The following is a 14,206-nucleotide window of genomic DNA, read 5'->3' as shown; positions in this document are numbered from 1 at the left end:
ATTCAGAACTTTTGTGGTTTGCAGTTCGCATGAAAGGATAGATTGTCGACTTCGTTTTCGCCAACCCATTGTAGATCATCGTACGCGACCGGTATTCGGGGTCCACCAATCCTTTGCAAAAGTGGCCTTTTTGCGTTTATTTTGTGTTTATTCTAGCTCTATAAACGTGGTATAGACGAAATGCCAGAAATTATCATTAATGCCAGAATGCCATGCCAGAAATTATCATTAATGAATCAGGCATTCTTGCCCTTTTGAATAACCTCAAAGTTACTACTAGCTCTTATCACCTTGGATTTAATAACAAAATACTAAAGAATGCCTCTCTAAACCTCTATCAAGTATTGACATCACTTTTTTCACAATCATTATCATCTGGTACAATTCCTGACGACTGGCGTACAGCGAAAGTTATACCCATTTTGAAATCCGGAGACCGCACCATTCCACTTAACTATCGCCCTATCTCATTAACCAGCAACATCTGTAAACTCCTGGAACACATAATTCATACTCAAGTAATTAATTATCTAGAGGAGCACGATATCATTTTCAAATACCAGCACGGTTTTCGCAGGGGTTATTCAGGCGACACACAACTCGCTGGATTTACTAACGACATATTTTCCGCAGTAGACGCTGGCTTACAGGTTGACGCAGTATTTTTAGACTATTCTAAAGCTTTTGATCGCGTTCCCCATCACAGGCTCCTAACCAAATTGACAAACTTAAATCTCCATGCCAACGTTATTTCATGGATAAAACAATTCCTCGATAACAGAAAACAATTCACCTCTGTCAACGACTTTAACTCGTCTTCTGTCCCAGTAACATCTGGAGTCCCCCAGGGAAGTGTACTTGGCCCTCTGCTTTTTTTAATTTTTATTAACGATCTACCCAAGTGTGTATCGTCTCAAATTAGGTTATTCGTGGATGATTGTGTAATATATCGTAATATTACTAATGAAACCGACCGCCATTCACTTCAAACTGATCTTGACGCTGTAACGGCTTGGTGTTCTTCCTGGCTAATGTCTCTAAATGCATCTAAAACAAAGTTAATGTCGTTTACTAACCGTTCCACTCGAATTGCTACGACCTACTTCCTCAATAACGATACAGTTGAACTTACAACAACTTACAAGTACCTAGGAGTTCACTTTCAGTCTGACCTAACTTGGCATTACCATATTAACACAATCTTAGCATCAGCAAATCGCGCACTCGGCCTTCTTAGGCATAATCTCAAACACGCGCCTTCACACTTAAAAAAACTTGCTTACATCACGCTAATCCGCCCGAAAGTTGAGTATGCTTCTGCCATATGGGACCCTCATCAAGCTTACATCATAAACAACCTTGAATCCCTGCAAAACCGTGCTGTTCGCTTCATCTTTTCAGATTATTCACGCTTCACCAGTGTCACAGCATTAAAACAACGTGCCGAGTTGGAACCGCTATCATGTCGACGCCATTTCGCTCGCCTAACCTTGCTTCACAAACTGTATCACCATCCCACCCTCCACGACTTCTTTTTCCCACACCCTGCAGTCTTTCCTCGCCGCGACCACGTTAAAGGGACACTGAGGAGAGCACTATTAATATATTTTTTATAGCAAAATCCGATAGTTCGGCATGTCATGGCTTTGTTGCCACTTGGCCGGCAGCGAAAAATGCATTTATTTCTAAGAAATTGGGATTCGAAGTTGAAAAGGTTTTTCCCGCCGCTGTGATTCAAACTTGGGATTCGGCTATGACGACAGAGGACTAAGTGACGTGAAACATGACGTGACAGGACGTGATGCAGACTCCGTGATTTCTGACTGCCAGCAGTGCGGCCTAGCAGCAGCCGAAAAGAAAGCTACCGCCGGCCGCACGTTGAAGGCATCTATCGGCTATTGCGGCCGTCGCTACAGTCGCTTCGCTTACGTTTGCACCGGCGTTTTGCGAGCGTTACGATGGATCTCGTTCTCGAAGTCGTCAACGAAGTTCTCGCAAATAGACACCTTTAGCATACCGTGTACCTTGATACCGCTAGCGGAATACCGGGAGCCCGCCTAACGCCGGCGAGCAGGCGCTGATTGGTCCCGATGCTTCAGGAGAGCGCGTAGCTGCCCGGCACGTGGCGCCATCTGGCGACGTCAAGGAGATTTGCGCATGCATTGGCTGCGCCTCAGTGATTTGTGCTTCTCGTGTCCTAGCGTTGCTAGAACCATTGGTTCTAGCAACACTGTTTTGTTATATGACGTCAGGACGCTTGTACTTGCGAGTTTGGCCTGTGGCGGCGATACCTGTATTTTGGTTCTTGCTCTTTTCTACGTTACAAGAGCTTTGTTGTCAGTATGAGTGGCGTTTTTGTAATCAGGAGCTGGTATTCTGTCGATACAAGCCAACTTCAATTTCTCCTCAGTGTCCCTTTAACAAAATAAAACGCATCACATGCCGTTCATTGCTCTACGCGAAATCATTCATTCCTCGCACTATAATAGATTGGAAAAACTTGCCATCACACATAGCTACTGAGGTTAACCCACAATCGTTTCAGCATTCGTTAAAGCAAACCATGGACTAACAGATTTGGTATTTTTGTTGTATTATGTACATTTACTGAGTATTTTATTCTGCGTTGTTTGTTGTTATTATTTGTGTACATTACTAGTTTTAATTCATTATTACGTGAATTTTGTTCAAATTCCTGTGCCATATTTTTATGCTTGTATCGCCCCCCCCCCCCATGTAATACCCTCGCTCGAGGGCCCTTAGGGGTATTGTAAATAAATAAATAAATAAATAAATAAATAAATAAATAAAATGTGCGGGCAGATACTAGGGATCTCGTCGGGCAGCGCATTTGTGGGCAGCGTCTCGAACTGCTTGTGCTTCATGACATCGATGCTGAAGCCTCCAGCAACGACGATTAGCGTAGTGCGACTGAAACCTAGGGGGAACGGTTTGATAGTTTTGTAATGCTTCCCGAGTGGAGTTTCAAGACGTTCGTCAGCGTCTTACAACCGCGAGCCCGATCAGATTGCGACGAAGGTTGCAATGAAGCTAGCGTCAGGGCGTACGGACAGTACTAACGCCGATGGACGGCGGACGACGCACAGACAGCGAACTTCGCTGTAACAGCTAGCGCTGTAGCAATTATGTATTGATGACAAAACATACTTAGTACGGGCAACGAGCAAGCACAAACTGCACATTTTAGAAAACAACCTTTCAGATTTTGGGTGAACGTTCACAGGATGTATCTTACACGGTGTTTACGGCTACATACGCTTCACGTGTTGCTCTCTCTTCTATATATAGTTGCGGAAGACCAACTGTAGCCGGTCTACGCCATCTGGACTTTCGGTCTTCAGTTTTGATCTGTTCGGAAGGCTCAGCCCCGTTCATTCTTCCCATGCGGTCATCCCCGCAGCGGATGCAGGTTTCAGTGCCCTAAGCATGACCCGTCATGGCTGATAGCCTCCACTAACGATCGCCTTCGTAAGCTACGGCTCTTGTGTGCACGCTCCCTTTGGAATCAACACAAGCATTGCAAGGGAACATTCGGGCTTTTAGGGGCAGCCAGGACGGTAGGGGTCAGTGCGCTTGGGAAATATTTTTTTCACTTCCCACGTGGCCGGACTTCTCTCGAAATGAGTTCAGTCGCGGCCGTTATGCGCTGCCGAGGAGTACTCGCTCTATGTAGCTTCTCAGAAAAGCGCGGATATGCATGCAGTTACGCTTCCCAATGAAAGGCATCGTTACTGTGCCATTAATTCATTGTGCATACATGGGTGTGCGTGCGTGTGTGTGAAGGAGCAAGTTATGTTACGTATGAGTACATGCATGAGATTGTGTATGTAAGTGTCTTGTGTGTCAGTATGCCTCATCAAAGCATCAAAACCTACCTAAACCATCTCAGCTCTAGGATCAGAACACCAAAGGTAATTGAATCTATGCCCAATACTAAGGAAGACCGCTTTAGGTGGTTGATGAAGAAAAATGACTCACTCAAGATTTACACGTTGGCACAAACTCAATTCTATAAAAGCCTGAGCCTGCCCTGGTCCTTGCCTGACCACAGCCTATCTCATACCTACTTTTGTATGCAGGTATCATTCCAACATATCTCGCATGACAAATATGAAAACAAGAAGAAATCTGGCTCTATTTTAATCATCCTAATTGCCTGAAATAAAGGACCATGCATATATAAGGTTAAATATAAAGGGCTATAAATGCGCAAGATTTCAGAAGGAAAGCACTTCTCAAAAAATAATTTTTGGTCTATGTTTCCACTGGAGCTCGGTCTTCTCAAGATATGTGGATCAATTAAAAAGAGGACCTCCATCAAGTGAACCGCTAAAAAAACTGCGGGAAGGTCATCCAAGGCCGTGCATTGAACTAAAGTGTCTTTAAATTTAACAGAGCGCCACCGTCTCGTCATATAAGCTCAGGAAACGTCAAGCCTGCAGCCTATAAATCCACGCGCCGTGGGCTCGTCGGTGGCGCTGAGCAGTCTTAGCAAGGTTTTTTTTATTACAGAGCAACTCTCAGAGGAAATCGTGCCCGGCTGTCGTTAACACGTAGTAGACAAAGCTGCTCTTGCAGTAGACGTGTGCTCCAGAAAACATATCCCTCTTACGTCCCATTTCTCAAAGATTATGGAACATAACGTGAAGGTCATATGCACAAAACCAGCGAAATGGTGTGCGTCCAATACAGACGTGCCTACCGAGAGACTATCGCGCATTCATCAGAAGTCAAGGGACCACCGAGGTACGTGCTTCAGTGGTTATATTGTTCGGTTGCGGAATATAAAGTCGCGGGACCAAATCCCAGTCACGGCGGTCGCCTTCTGTCTTACTCTAAACGAAGACACGTACGTCTGCTGTGGGATGTTCAGCGTATATGTTAAAGAATCAGCGGAGCATGGTCGACATTAATCGTGAGCCACCCACGTGCGACAGCATTTGTCCGCGACCAAACCCATTTCGGGAACGACGACGACATACGGAGACAACATAAGCGTCGAATATTCTCAACGCTTACGCTTTAAGTTGGACGAGTCGGTAATGGCTCCCTAATTCATCTTTTCTGTCGAACTTGCATAGACGCAGACACTACACAAGGGGTCTGCGATTTCACTCGCTAAAAATGATGAGTATTGTACGACTGTGTGTTGCCTCCCTTTGCTTGTTCGTTGCGTTGCTTTGCCTATTGCCAGTACGGAACTGCTGTTCTGAAACACTTTCTCATTGCAGACAGGTTTGTTTGCTGAAGCAAGAAACAAATAAAAACGACACAACAAAAACTGCCGTCCATTCACAACCACTAATTGAGCCGTTGTCGAACACACATCCGTTGCTCCATCCTTAACCGTGCCTCCTTCACCGCCGACCAGCTTTCTCGGTCGGTGATCTATCGTAACACACAATGCCGGCATGCATGCCTCCCCGCCATGGGAACCTCGTTGACGGAGGGGCAAGCGGGAGGGGGCAAAGGCATAGTTCCGCTGATGCGTGTACCGCATACGTGCGTGCGTGGTGCGTGTACGCGTTGGTCACGCGTCATTAGGCCACGTCACGCGCCGTAGTTTCCGCCGCGGTCGCCGGCCACTTCCGGTGTTCTCGGATGCCGCGGCCCCTCGGAGCGCGCGCGGACCGGTAAACGTCGCCGACCAGAACGGTCTGCCTCGAGCGCCGCCTCTTCCTCCAACTGCCACGCAACGCCGTACTATAGAGGCTAGAAGGTTTTGCGTCGTACTCTTCGGCCATCGAGTGGACTGCGCGGCGGATATGAGTCGCGTAGGAGAGTAACGGACATCTGCGCGCACTATGGCGGCAGGTGAATAACAACAATAACAATAAGAAGGGTAAGAAGTAAACTAAATGGCGATTACACCAGTTGTAATAGTGTTGTATGGTTTATGAGGGTTTGGCGTCCCAAAACCACTCAGGCTATGAGGGATGCCGTAGTGAAGGGCTCCGGAAATTTCGACCGCCTTGGGTTCTTTAACGTGCATTGACATCGCACAGTACACGGGCCTCTAGTATTTCGCCTCCATAGGAATTCGACCGCCGCGGCCGGGATCGAACCCGCGTCTTTCGGGTCAGCAACCGAGCGCCATAACCGTGCACTGAGCCATCGCGGCGGCTGTCCTTCAGTGGTAATAGGATCCCCGGCTCCATTTAGCCCCTATATTAATTGTGCTTTTACAAGTACTGTAAATATGCTGTTTGCGCTGTTGTATACTATTGTATGACGAAGGTGTGTTTTGTTTTGAGGGGTTATAACGAGTGCCTTATGGTTTGAGAAAAGTGTTGGCACTGTAGCTTCAGCACATTGTCATGCAACGTATTTGCGGGCAGCGCCCCGAGAGCGTTCCCCCTCGCGATTCTATACCTGCCGTACGTACGTTTGTGATTTTGGCATCCCTGGTGCGTGGAGCCTTAGGAGCACGACGCTTTACGCCTCGGGTACGCCCGTGGCACGCCTAAAAATTAGCACGCACAGAACCAAAGTAATGTTGAAAAGTCTCGCAAGGGAACAGCATTTCGCAGTTGCTAGTGAGGTGCTGGAAAGGGTAAGGGAAAACGTACACTTAGGGCAAGTAATGACCGCTGACCTGGATCATGAGAGGGAAATAACTAGAAGAATAAGAATGGCGTGGAGCGCATATGGCAGGTTCTCTCACATCATGAATGGCGGTTTACCAAGAGAAATGTATATAACCGCTGTATCTCGTCGGTACTTACCTATGGGGCAGAAACGTGGAGGCTAACGAAAACGGTTCAGATTACGTTAAGGACAACATAGCGAGGTACGGAAAGAAAAATGATAGGCGTAACGTTAAGAGACCGGAAGCGGGCGGAGTGGGTGAGAGAACAAACGCGGCCTAATGACGTTCCAGTAAAAATGTAGAGGAAGAAATGGGCTGGGGCAGGGCATGTAATGCGAAGGTAAGATAACCGCTGGTCTTTAAGGGTAACGGAGTGGATTCCAAAAGAAGAAAGCGTAGCAGGGAGCGACAGAAAGTTAGGTGGGCGGATGTGATTAAGAAGTTTGCGGGGATACGGCGGCCGCAGCTGACAAAGGACAGGGTTAATTGGAAAGACTTGGGAGAGGCCTTTGCCTTGCAGGGGGCGTAGTCAGGTTGATGATGATGATGGCGTCCATGGCACTCTGCAGCGACGCGACTGTTGTACCGTGCCTTTGCTGATGGATTTATCGTAATTGCGGCAGCTCTGAATACCGTGCCATCCGTCATTTCGGGTTGTTTTCGTTAGTACCACTTCAAGGCGTTTGATGGCGTCTTGCTGCGACCACGCACCCGACCCGATAACTACCAAATTAGAAGGCGGCGCGATGCGCGGCTGCGTGTATACAGGGCGGTGACGTGATCCCGTACGCTGGAGATTGACTGCGGTCGCTCGATACATCAGCGAGGCATTTGTATTAAAGAATATAAAGCTAGCCAAAAGAGGAAGCTCACAGGAAAACGTGAAAAAGACAGGACAGAGACTGCTATCCTGTGTTTTATTTTGGGCGTGTTATAATACTTAATACAATGCCCCAAACAGCCCAACAACGTGCTCTGTTAGAAGCGGGGAACATCATCGAGTACTAAAGAAAAACGATAATAATAAAATACCCTTACTTCGTAGAGCTCAAACTGCTATGAGACACTTCTATTATCTCGTAATGAGTACAACAGCAAGAGGATTGGAGTCACTGCGTAGCAGCCGCGGAGATTAACGTGCCTTATTATGCAGTTAAGTGTCTGAACCACGCATGACAACCAAACCAGCTCCGAACGTGCCAAAGAATATGAGACGCATCCGCAGCCGTGAAAGCTGCGTCCAGAGTAACTTGGTAAGTTCAAAGGAGAGAACCTCATGCAAAGGAGAACCCGTAGAATAAAAGGCTACCGCTCAGGAAATCTCGGTGAAATTCCCGCAATAACTCCTCGTGACGAGATCAGCCCACGGAGTTAGCACGCTTAATTCGTAACACCTGCCGGCCTCACTGCATACTTACTGCCCGAAGGGCAGCCAGCGACAAAGGTCGGGAGGTCAGTGAGGGCCCGAGCCGTTTGAATAAAATATTTCTCCCTTAATCTCCCTCTCTACTTGAAGAGGGCCAAAGGTCTTGCAATGCGTTCATGCAGTAGTGAAAGAGCGAAGAAAAGCCTCTTAAGGCCGGCGGCTCTCAGAGAAAGCATGCCACAGGCCATTCGTTTTAATAGTTCCGTAAAGCCCCGAGGCGACGAATGCAGCTTTTGCACAGGCGGCGTATAGAACCGGAGGCTTACGCATACGACACGGTAAAGCCCGTCTATGGGGGGTGAGCTCCGCGAGGTGGGCACCGTTCTGTCGCGCCGTGTGGTCCGTCCATCCTGCCGACGGGCATGAGCGTGCGTGCGTGTGTGCGCACAGCAACAATAACGCGAGCTTGTACGCGTATGCGCACGTATGAAGCTGCTCGGTGCGGTAATGTTCGTCGCTTACGTGGCCCCCATATGTGCGAGCTGCACTACCGCCGCAGTGCGGTCGGTGGCTGCGTTCGTTGGTGCGCGCGCGTGGCCACCTGCAAGCCTCGCGTCTCGTCCGCCGGTCATAAAAGCGACGGTTTCTCCGCATAGAAGATGCGGCAGGAGGCTCAAAGACGAGGAAAAAAATATGTACAGAAAAGAAAAATCGGGAAATATACGAGGTAAACAGAGCCCTCGCTCTCCCCCGGGGAAAAGTGCGCGAGCGGCACGCTTTCCGCGCACTCTTATATAGCCTCGCGCGCGGCACTTTTAGTGAGGAGGCGGCATAGCGGTGTCCTTGAAGAATGATCCGTCCGCCGCTGAGTAGAGGAATGGAAGGTTGGTAGGAGGGGATTGCGCTGTCACTGCGGTGGCGGCTGGCTGAGCTGAGAAAACAGTTGACTGCGTAGCGATGGTGGGACAACTTCCCCATTCAGACTCATTTCCTGTTGTACAGCTCTCGGTGTATATCATTAGTTGTGAGGAGCTAATGCCGTGTGATTGGAGACTGGCCCTTGCCTTGTCTCTGAAGAGTGGTTGAGCTCTGAATTTGCAGCTAAATACTGTTTTTTTTCTCTCTCTCTTTACGCTGCATCTAGCTGTGCGAGGCGAGGAAGTGGGTAAAGTTCGGCCAGATGACTGGTTACTGGCTATTTAGGATCATCACTTTACTGTCATGATTGCAGCATACGAGTTCATCCGGACATCTGCACGACCCATGTCCAGCATTCTTGGGCAAAAATTTTGAATATTGGAATATTAGACACTTTTAGTTGCTGCGTACGTAGCGACATTGCGTACGCAACGCTCACTACGTTCCGTACGCTGTAAAGGACACCCCCGTCACACTTACAGTTGGCCGTACTGCCGTACCGCCGCAGAGCAGTCGCGTAGCGCGTTGTGTTGTGTCGCCATCTAGTGACAAACACTGAAAGCGCTGTAGCGCTCGGCTGAACTTTTTTCAGTTTTTGACAATATGAATAGTAGATTACTGTTTTTAATGGAGGAAAAAATGTATAATGTTTAATGAAGTGCAAAAGTAGGCACATGACTAAAAAAATTATTCGACAGGTGCGGTTGCTATGACGATAAACGTACACAACGTTAGTTAGGCTTAAAAGGTCAAAAATCGCCTCATTATCTGAAAAACAAGGGGCATTTGTCCCTACTATTTTGGCGTGTGGGTGAGAGTAGACAAAATAAAAGCTAACAGCACAGTTTAGAGCGAGCCACCGCATTGGAGAAAGCAGCGGCGAAGTGAAATCGGTCCGAAGCGGGCGAGATGGTCGCCGCCATGTTCTCTACGCAGCACGTAGCGTCCCGGGTTGCGTACGCTACGCTATGCTTTACAGCGGGCGGGCGTCCGCAACGCGCGGCTAGATACGTTGCGTTCTGCGCATGCGCATTCGTTACCCGCGGTGTGGTTGCGTACGCAAGCTCACTGCGTACGTCCAACTAAAAGTTTCTATTGTAAGCTACTGTTATGAAAATATTGAACGTATTGATCTTTCTTTTAAAGTTTTTCCGTCGCTTGCATCTAGCAGTTAAGTTGGTTGGTTGGTTTATGGGGTTTAACGTCCCAAAGCGACTAAGGCTATGAGAGACGCCGTAGTGGAGGGCTCCGGAAATTTCGACCACCTGGGGTTCTTTAACGTGCACTGACATCGCACAGTACACGAGCCTCTAGAATTTCTCCCCCAAAGAAATTCTAGCCGCCGCGGCCGGGATCGAACCCGCGTCTTTTGGGTCAGCAGCCGAGCACCATAGCCGCTGAGCCACCGCGGCGGCTCTAGCAGTTAAGTCTTTCATAGAAAAGCAATGGGGAACATTTCTGACTTCAGCAAGAACGTGAATAGCAAAAGAATGCAAACGTGCTCACGGGAGAGCATGCGGATATATTGATTGCTATAGTGAAATCTTGTATGAAAAAATTGCGTTCAGCAACAATTTCCCGTTAAAGAATGCTTTTTTTCAAGAATTTTTGGGTATGCATTGAGGAGCGCACTGATTGACCAACTAACCTCGTGGCTATTTCGGGTTTAGCGACGATATCGTCAAGAGCGCAACAAGCACGACTGAAATTTTTATTTCACCTGATGCACAACTACTACAAGATAGACGTACCAAATACATATCTTTCTCACAATCACGTCCGTCGTGGCATAAACATGCACGCGCGATAACAGAATACTCATGCCATAACGACACGTTTATGTATTCGTACTTTCCCCTCGTGATCAGAGAATGGAATCGCCTTGATCCCTCAATCATAACTGCAGCCACATTATTTCAGTTCACGTCACGGATAGAATCCTTATCAATTAACTAATAATGCAATTTCACTGACATACTCAACCGCCTCTCATCACTTCATTAGATTGTCAATTAATCGTGAAAAAAGTCTCTTTGTTTTTTTTTTTTATCTTTCCGCTGCTGTGTTCCCATGTGCTCTAATTGAATTCCTTATGGAAATGCTCCACCTGACTCCTAGACATCTATTTTTCCTTTTCCTTGCTAGTGTTTACCTTTTCGTTTATTTTGCTTGTTCCTTTCTGTTCACCTGTGTTTGATTTGTATTCACTTTTTTTTTTGATGAATTCTAGAGTGCACTGCTTAAATTTTTATCATGTTTGTCAATTTGTTCGCCCACCTGCTATGGTCCCTGATGGGACTGGTAGTATTGTAAATAAATAAATAAATATACATGCCTACACAGCTATGAGAACAAGTTTAAAGAAATTTTCACTTTTCATTGATGTGGGACAACAAATGAAGCAGCTGCGTCCTAGCTTAATTGGCCGAGAGTTAAAGTTTAATAGATTTCAGTGTACCAGAGGAAAACTGGTGTGCGAAGTGGTCAATATTGTATGCTTAATTTTGATCATCTGACGTTCCTTAACGCGCATGAAATCTCAGCACTAAGGTGTTTGCAGTATTTTGCCTCCATCGGAATTCGGCCACACTAACCGGGATCGAAAACGTGCAAACTGCGCTGGCTTGACACTGGGTTGCTGTATGACACATCAGAGTGCCAACGCACAATCTTTGAAGACGATGAGTACCACGCCACGTTGGAACGGGAGTGCCATAGGAATAACAGCTGAATGAGTATTTTGCTCTTAAAAAGGAGTAATACAACAAGAATTGTAGATGATGCGGAGAACCGCAGACGACCACAAGCAAGAACAGATACAAGACGCAGAAAATACAGCTCCAAATACCCTTCTATCTCGTGGTCTTCTTTATTGCGCTCTTCAGCCCGTTTACGTAGGTGAATCAACTCGCCCAACAAACAATTTACGAACGTAAATCGCATGGTTCGCAAGGCGCCGCCACTGTGATGTCAGCGGATGCGCCAACCGCCACGACGTCGCGACGCCATACCGCCTCTCCCGCACTGGGTGGCCGTGCGAGGTATTAGGCCCACCTGGGTCCGGGACAACCCTGGACGCGCTTTACCACACGCGCCGCGACCAGCGCTTCCGTTTTGAAGCGGAGCTCGCGGGACCGTATACAGCGTAGGCCACCTCATCGTGAGCTCAGGGGGGTCCGGCAATGTTTGCGCAAACGACAAACGCACGTGGTCATCTCTATATACACAGTGTATACATTGTCTATTGTTGTCGCTGAAGGTAGGCGGGGGCCGACCCCGTAATGAGAGGGCCCTCGGCGGACCCTGTGGTCATCGCAACTGGGGTGGCGTATGGACTTCTCTTGCAGCTCACCCCCCCCCCCCCCCCCCCGGTCTCTGGTTTCCCGTGTATATGATCCCCCCGCACAACACCACCCCCGTCGCCTAATGACCGCGGAAGGGGCGGGAGAAACGACGCTCGATTGAGACGTCTGCGCCCCGCCGCCACCAGGGGACAGTGATGATCACCGTTTCGCCGAGCCAGGACTCGGCTCTTTTGAATTCGCGCTGGTTGCGCTTATGAGTGAGCTGCAACGTATAGCGCTTAGATGTAGCAATCTGCCGCGCCTGATTGCTCTCCGAAGAAAGCGAACGTTGAAGGGGCATATTTCGCTGTACAGTTAGCTCTTAATAGTTGGAAGGGAGCGCTGAATTTGCCCGAAAGGACAAATTTTGCTGTCAGTTTTGCACTGAAGTTGAAAATATCTCATGAGAATTAACCGTCCAAAAGAACAATATTTAAAATAAGGGAGAAAGTGTGGTTTTTCAGTGATGATTAAGAAGTAATCAATGGTTGAATGCGGATAGTGTGTTTCCTTTCTTATTGGAACTTCCTGTAAGTATAGACAGAAAGTTGACAGAAGTGGACTGTGCACGAAGGAGAAACGGTCCGAACATCAAAACATAGTGCTTGCAACATCGAAGCAGAGCTTTGCTTGAGAACCTCACAGCAATCTCGATATTGCTAGTGACAAGCTGCTGGACTAGCTGCCGTAGTTACCTTGATGTAAACTATTGCTCCGAGACAGAGGGACCAACGAGGATTAGAGACCGAACTCTAGTAATGGTATCTACAGGGAATGCAAAGGAAATACAGGATGGCTGCCACAATCCAACACAAGGCTGAGCGGTAACTCTTCGCGGCAGTGAATACAGTATCGTTTATTGGATATTATTTGTCTTCTCTGCATGGCAGAGAACGCAAGACGTCACTATGCAGCCACTCGTGACTCACGGTATTCGAACAACTCAGCGTTTTGAAGATGGAGTGGTGCGCTGTCTGGACGTCCTCTGTCACGTCGCTGCCTGTGAACCAGCCGCGTAGCGCGTTAGTAGACTGGTGCGATGCTACGACGCCAACGACGCTGCAGAACCGGCAAACGCGCTCTTAACAGCTCTCGCTGTAGAATAGGCTAGGCCGGGGTATGTAATGTCGCGGACAGATATTGTCTTTTAGGGTAAAATAGTGGATTCGAAGTGAGGGAAACATAGCCGCAGGCGGCAGAGAGTCAAGGGCAAAAATAAGGATGTGAAGTTTGCTGGGGGCGAAAAAGTGAGAGCGGCAATTCCATGACTGGTATGTGCTGAAAGCATCAGAGATGTGTTTGTCCAGCTGAGTGACTTTGCTATAATCGTAGCCTTGACACAAGCCTCTGAGAGCCTGAAAGCCCAACGAGCAGCACGCGTCACGTGGCTGCCTGTCATAGATAAATAATTATTAGCATTCCATTTCTATCGAATGGGGTGAACATTATCATCCAGCAAATTCCCGACTAAAGCGCCTTAAAATCCATTGTATCAGTATTCCTCTCTCCCTCTAGCTTAACTACTTCACGCTTTTCTCCACCAGTGCTCTAATCTCTTGACACTTTCCCTTCACTTGTTTTTCCTTTCCTTCACCACAACCCTTAACCAGTTCCTCTGATCGGTCCCTTCACACCTCACTCCCTCCCACGCATTTGAAGCCAGCTCTCCGACTCGCGCAACCTTTCTCTACTGTCCAGCCGCAAAGCCTGCACGGACACCTAAAACGAGCATTGCTCATGCATTACTACTATCGCATTTAAAGTGATACGAAACAAGCACGGCGGGGAGTCCGTTCTCTGACGTTAAAGGAGCGTGTCGGGCTCTTTTATAATGAAGAAGGCGCCATGCTGCGCCGGAACAGCCGCACCTCAACAAACACTGGTAGTTGTGCGCGCTAAACGGCGCATCACAAAGGCAGCCGCCGCCGCTGCCGCGGCAGAGATAAAAATCGACAGCAAACACGTTCA

The sequence above is a fragment of the Amblyomma mixtum genome, chromosome 1 (assembly GCF_055824585.1).
Source record: "Amblyomma mixtum isolate Tamu chromosome 1, ASM5582458v1, whole genome shotgun sequence".
In the NCBI taxonomy this organism is placed as follows: domain Eukaryota; kingdom Metazoa; phylum Arthropoda; class Arachnida; order Ixodida; family Ixodidae; genus Amblyomma; species Amblyomma mixtum.
This window is presented reverse-complemented; position numbering follows the sequence as displayed.